The sequence below is a fragment of the Gavialis gangeticus genome, unplaced genomic scaffold (genome assembly GCF_001723915.1).
Source record: "Gavialis gangeticus isolate Ggan-Ray unplaced genomic scaffold, GavGan_comp1, whole genome shotgun sequence".
NCBI lineage: Eukaryota > Metazoa > Chordata > Crocodylia > Gavialidae > Gavialis > Gavialis gangeticus.
Window position 1 is genome coordinate 37156460 of NW_017728998.1, and position 6106 is coordinate 37162565.

The window sequence follows — 6106 nt, forward strand, 5'->3', positions numbered from 1 at the left end:
TGTGGCCCTCAATGGCTTGCCAAAACTCAGTAAGTGGCCCTCCGCCCGAAATAATTGCCCACCACTGAGTTAAATAGTACTCTCTGGGACAGTCCTATTTTATGCTGGAGTAATTTACTGTGATTAAACACATGTGTAGATGCTGATCACGGACATAAATTGTGCCTGGTCAGCAGAACCCGTCAAGGGCCAGACTCCTGCCTGGTGTTTAGCCACATGGCTACACACTTTTAGCACCCTCATACCCTAGCCAGCCCCTTTGCTGCCCAATGCTGTCACCTGGAGTCCAGGGCTGAGTGACCCTGGCATAGATTGCTCTGCCGCAGCTCAGATTGTTGCTGTCCTGGGTGTATGTGTAGATGCTGTGCCCAGGAGCAGTTTACTCTGGCTTGAACTGCTGTGGAGTTAATTGTTTTGAATTAATTGCAGGTGTAAACACAGCCAGTGTGTAACTGCACATTGGGCATGTCTACATAAGACACTACATTGCCATAGTGATGCGCTATGGTGACATAGTGTTAGTAGGCACAAACCATCACACCACTGCTGTTGCAATGAAATCCCTGGTTATAGCACTTCGCTACAGCAACATAGCTGCTAAAATTAACTGTGGACTGCTGGGACAGTAACAACTGTGCTGTGCAGGCATGTGTAGAAGTACCTATTATTATCTATTTTTATTAGTGGTAATGAACAGTAAGAATAAACTCAAGAGTTTGATTATCAAGCCATAGGAACACAAGGCTGTGCACCTACAGTCAATGCTACATACCTAATCTGCATTCATAGTTACTACAGTTACATATAGAAATATCCATTTTGCAGCTTGATATGGACACCTAATCACATTTATGATGATCATTTATGTTGATCCTGAAAACTGCCTAAATAGTTTTTATAAATATTGGTCTTCCATCCTAGTCCCTATAGTTACTGCTGCTATCATTATTCTCCTTATTAACAATATACATTACATTGCAGAAACAATTATAGGCACAAAATTTGCACCTGCAGAACTAGAGCTTGCTTTTTAAAAACAAGCTCATTATATTTGTTGTATTTGTTTTTCTGTACTGAGCATATTTTGTTTAAAAATTCACTTGTTTTATGCAACAGAATGCATGAAAAACATGACATTAAGATCAAGGAGACAGAGATCTAATCACAATGTCAATGACTTATTTACCAATGTTTTCTCAGCCATGTTGTTTTTTTAAATTTCTACAGGATATCCTTTTCCTTCAAAGTCTCCAGAAATTACAAGACATGCCGCTTTTATGGGGCCATTTGTTAGGCGACTGACAAGGTAAATTAGTCAAATAAATGCTGCTAAATTCATACGGTACCTGCTATTTAAGTTGCTTAGTTTGCATGCAAATGTTCTATTTTAACACACAATCACTCTCTGAAATGATTTGTGATATATACCTGTCTCTATTTAAATAATATGGGCAATCTGTTTCAAAGTCTTTTGTATATTTTGCACATTAGAAGAGACTATTCAGTTTTAGAATGAAAACTCCACTAGAATTATTTTTTACTTTTAATTTTCTGCACCACAAAATGACATGGGAAAATTAAAAAACAAAAGAAGGGGAAGGGGGTAGGGTGGGGTGGGGAGATAGAGAGAGAAATCACAAGTCCTTTATTTGAAAACATTGATTCTGGTGATAATTATCAAAGATTTAGCTCCTCTGACATTAGAAGAATCATTAAACATGTCCCCTAACTCATAAATCCAGCCACTAATGAAAATCTACAAGAGTGAACTCTGACAGAAACTTTGGTGTGTGTATGTTTTTAAATGTGGTTGCAGCAGCATTAGAACTCTCCAAATCCCTTGGGTTCTAAAGATGATTAATGATAACAAAGCTTCCTCCATTGTGTTAGCAGATAGGAAGGAAGGAAGAGTACTCTAAAAAGAGAGTGCATAGAATCTGTGAATACTGAAGTTCAAGAGTAAAGTTTAACCCTTGAAAACAACTGCTAATTTTTTTAATGCAGATGAAAGCAGGATGAAATCAATTTTCATCATCTTCAGAAAATTAGCCATTAACAGCTTTATACACAAAGTACTGGCTGGGAGGAAGTCATTGTACTGAGATTCAGAAACATTTTCAAGTGATTTGGACTGGTTATACTCTTGTAATTTAGCAAACAGCTAGGCACACCCACAATCCATTTAGGCTGAGCTTTTGAAATATTTTAGAGATTTCTGCTAATGGGTTTTCCCTGTGGGCAGCATTACCAATCTGATTATACAGGTTTTAAGAAACTCTCTTAGGAAGATTCTTTTTCATCATAAGTTTCAACATTGACCTGCTACACTGTAATGCAGCATTTTATTTTCCAAGAAAGAAAAAGAAAATTGAATATTTCATAATAAGTGAGGGATTATGGTTACATTTTTCCATATAGGAAACTTATCGTGTCTAAGGGGCTGTTCAACCCCCTGAGCTTGACATTCCTGGCATTCAGAAAGGGGGCCTGAGTGACATATTCCCTCCCCACTAGGCATGGATAACTGGTGTCTCCTGAGTTTTGGGGGGCACTTGCCCCCCCAAGAAGCCAGTCAGTGACTGGGGGGAGAAGTCTTCTGCGGCTGATCATGCCAACCCAGGAGTGGTGCCGCTGACACTTCCGGCCGTACCGCTGGCACTTCCAGGTGGGTGCGATCGGCCATGGGGGTACTACAGAGATCGCTTCTCCTTGTGCCCTCACTTCCTGGCCAGTGCTCTCAGGGAGGGGCACCAGCGCTCTCACCTGCCCCCCCACCCGGGAACACTGTCAGGGGGTGCACCCCGTGCACCCCATATGCATCACCACTGCCACTGGATGCATCTACCCAAGATGCTTTACTACGCAGTAGCATAGTTTACTGTGCAGTAATCATATGCATTTGGGTTACCATACATCCAGGTTTTTCCGGACAGGTCCTCTTTTTGAGTCCTCCTATCTCCGTCTGGGTGGGTTTTTCAAATCTGACCAAATGTCCAGGTTTTTGCTTTGCTTTGCTGGTGGGAGCAGAGGGAGGGGTAATTGTAGGCAGGGAGCAGCATGTGTGTCTGGGTACACCCCGGAGCTGTAGGCAGGTAGGTCTGGGTTGCGGGGCTGCAGTGGAGCAGGGGGGTTGCCTGCTCCTGCAGCAGAGGAAGGGGGTAGGGGGGCCTTTTGAGGGCAGTGGGAAAGTCTGTGGCCAGGTCAGCAGCAGAGGGGCTGGTGACTGTGCTCGTGGGGGTGGAGTGGCCAGGAGACACTTCCTGGGGGATGGGGGCTGTGGCCAGGCTAGGCCTCTGGGCATAGCGTGGTAGTCCCAGTGCAGGGCAGGGGGTGCCACAGCCTCTCTTCCTCTTCCCTGCATTGGGGCCAGACTTGCTCTGAGCCACTGTGCTATGGCCATCAGGATAGGGGCAGCTGGGGCCCTTCTGGCAGGGCTGGGGGGGAGCAGGGAGCTGAGGGTCAGGAGTGAGGGGTACCAGCCTGTTTCCTGCCTAGCTCTATGATCACAGAGCTGAGCAGGGAACGGGCTCTCTAGCACCTGCTCCATGATCATGGAGTGGACACTGAGAACTGTCCTGGTTGGGGTAGGCCCCAGCCCTGTGCCCTGATCAGGTGAACAAGGCGCAGGGCTTGGAAAGACCTGCAGGGGTAGGGCAGGTCCCAGCCTCCTGTCCCAATTACTGGTGGGGTAGCTAGCAGTGAGCGGATCAGAGACCTGCTGCTGACCTGCAGCTCTTTCTAAGACCCCTGCCCCCTAGTGGGGAGCTGGGGCCAGGAGCTCTTTGCTGCCAGGGCAGGGGGACATTGTTGCCACCCCAGCAGCCGGCAGGCCCCTAGGGGCGAGGTGCAGTTTCCCAGCCCCAAGCAGGAGACAGCTGTCTCCTGGTCCAGTGCTCCCTGCCAGTCCTTGGGCTAGCACCCGGGGGAGCCTAGAGCTCTCCCTGGTGGCAGTAGGGGAACATTGCAGGGCCCCAGGAAGCTGGAGCATTTTGCTACCATTAGTAGCAACTCTGCTCCTGCTTCCTTGCATGTGTGGACTCCTGCCCAGGAGGGTTTATTCACAAGTAGTTTTCTCACAGGTAAACTGCTCCCAGATCTTATGCATGTGTAGACACACCCGCTGTGACATATTTTCCCCCAGTACTCCCTATTTTCATGGTCCAAATGTGGCTAGAGGGTGGAGTTGGGGTGGGCTCTTGAGTAAGGACACCTGCTTAGGCCCTGAGGAATTTCAAAGGAGAAGTTAATGCAACTCCTGGCTGTGTTAACTCTTACATGTACCAGCTATCCCAGTGAAGCTGGAGGATGCTGGCAAGTGTGATTCCAATCTGCCATGGAAGTACAAGGCTTCTGCATAGATAAACCTTGCTGCCCCCAGATCCAGAAGGTTCTGCCAGGGTTGAATGTAGCATTTAGTATTTTCCAAGAGCCCTTTTAATATTCCATGCTACTTTTATTGTATAATGTGTTAGAACAGATTTTGTTATCCTCACAAGAACTCTATTCTACATTCATTGTGCTGGTGCATTTTCTATTGTTTCTTCTGCTAGCATCAAGTTTGAAGAGACTCATTAAGATGTTATCCATGGAAAGCAGGATTGTTGGAATGGTGACACCTGATCACTTCCTGCTCTCCAGGTTCTCCCTTTCTATCTGCTTCTCTCCTCTCCTTGCACTTTTATACTCCAAAACCAGTAAAATATAGTCACATGATGTGTGTATTTTAGTGGTCAGCTGTGGGCAGGGGTACACAAAGAGAAACAGAACAAACAAGGCTAATCTACATATAAAGTTTTGGGGTCAAGTATTTGGATAATAAGCGCATATTACACTGCTTATCTGAATCAAGTTTATACAAACACATGGGTTATGTAAATTCCACCCTGGTCACCAGAAATGTAGATTTTTGGTCATAGATTTTGTAATATTATTATTAAAATTATTTTTGAACTGTTGCATGTGTTTTTTGTTCCTCTCGGCTTGGAGCTATTATATACTGTAGATATCTTCCATATCTGAACATTGCATATCTATGAACATTTTGCAGTTATGAGCAGGAGAGAGACCTGGGGGTTCAGAAATGTGAGGACCTCCTATAATATTATACCATCCATTTATTTTCTGAATACTGTATAATAATAAATACTTTGCATTTTTGTAGTGCCTACCTCGTTGTCTCACAGCATTCTGAAACATGAATTTAGTCTTGCAACATTCCTGTGAGATAGGATTCCAATAGCCGGAACTCATTTGGTGTGAATCACAACATCTGTTTTTTTGCTCTAATTTGGGGGGATTGCATCAATGCCAGTTACATTATTTGTTACTCATGATGTGATTACACACTCTAGCCAAATCCCTCAACTTGTGCTCTCAACTCAGAACTCAAGAGAAAGATCTCCTTTGATTGGACCCTGTTCAATCTTGGGGAAGAGGGGGAAGGGCAGGGCCTAGAAGCCACATTTCTGGCCATGGGAAAATCAGTTTATTATGGGTACCATGGGAAGATGGCAAATCTGCACAGCACAGTTTCTCACCCCAGACATCTTATTCCTTTGGTCTACACATAAAGGTGAATCTGAGTGTCTAACAAAGAGTTCTCTCCCAAATCTTTCACTGTTCATGTTATATCTCTTTCCTCTTCTAGCAAAGAATACTCTCTAGTATTGTCATGTTTAAATTAAACAAACTTCTATGCAAGTAGAGATAATTAAACTGGCAGTCAAAGCATTTTGAGTTCACATAGCTGTATAAATTGGTTGTATCATAATTAAAATAGCTATAAAGCATTATAGAAAGTATGCTTTCTAAACAAAATTGTTCTTTAGCTCTCCTGCTGTAGCAGAAATGTATAAGACACAACATTCAGAGATTCCATGGTAACTGTTGATGCATAAAAGCAATTTCAACTCCACATTCAAGCCGCCTCCCCACAAAAATCCTTCACAGAAATTAATATTCCATTTGCATAATTTATATGACTTTGGTTTGAAAAGTTAAATATGCCAAGCCATTTGACTGAAACTAGTCTGATTTTTTTAAAGACTATTGAAACAACTGAGGATGGTTTGGTGTAGGGTTATTGTTTACGTAAGAATCCTCCAAG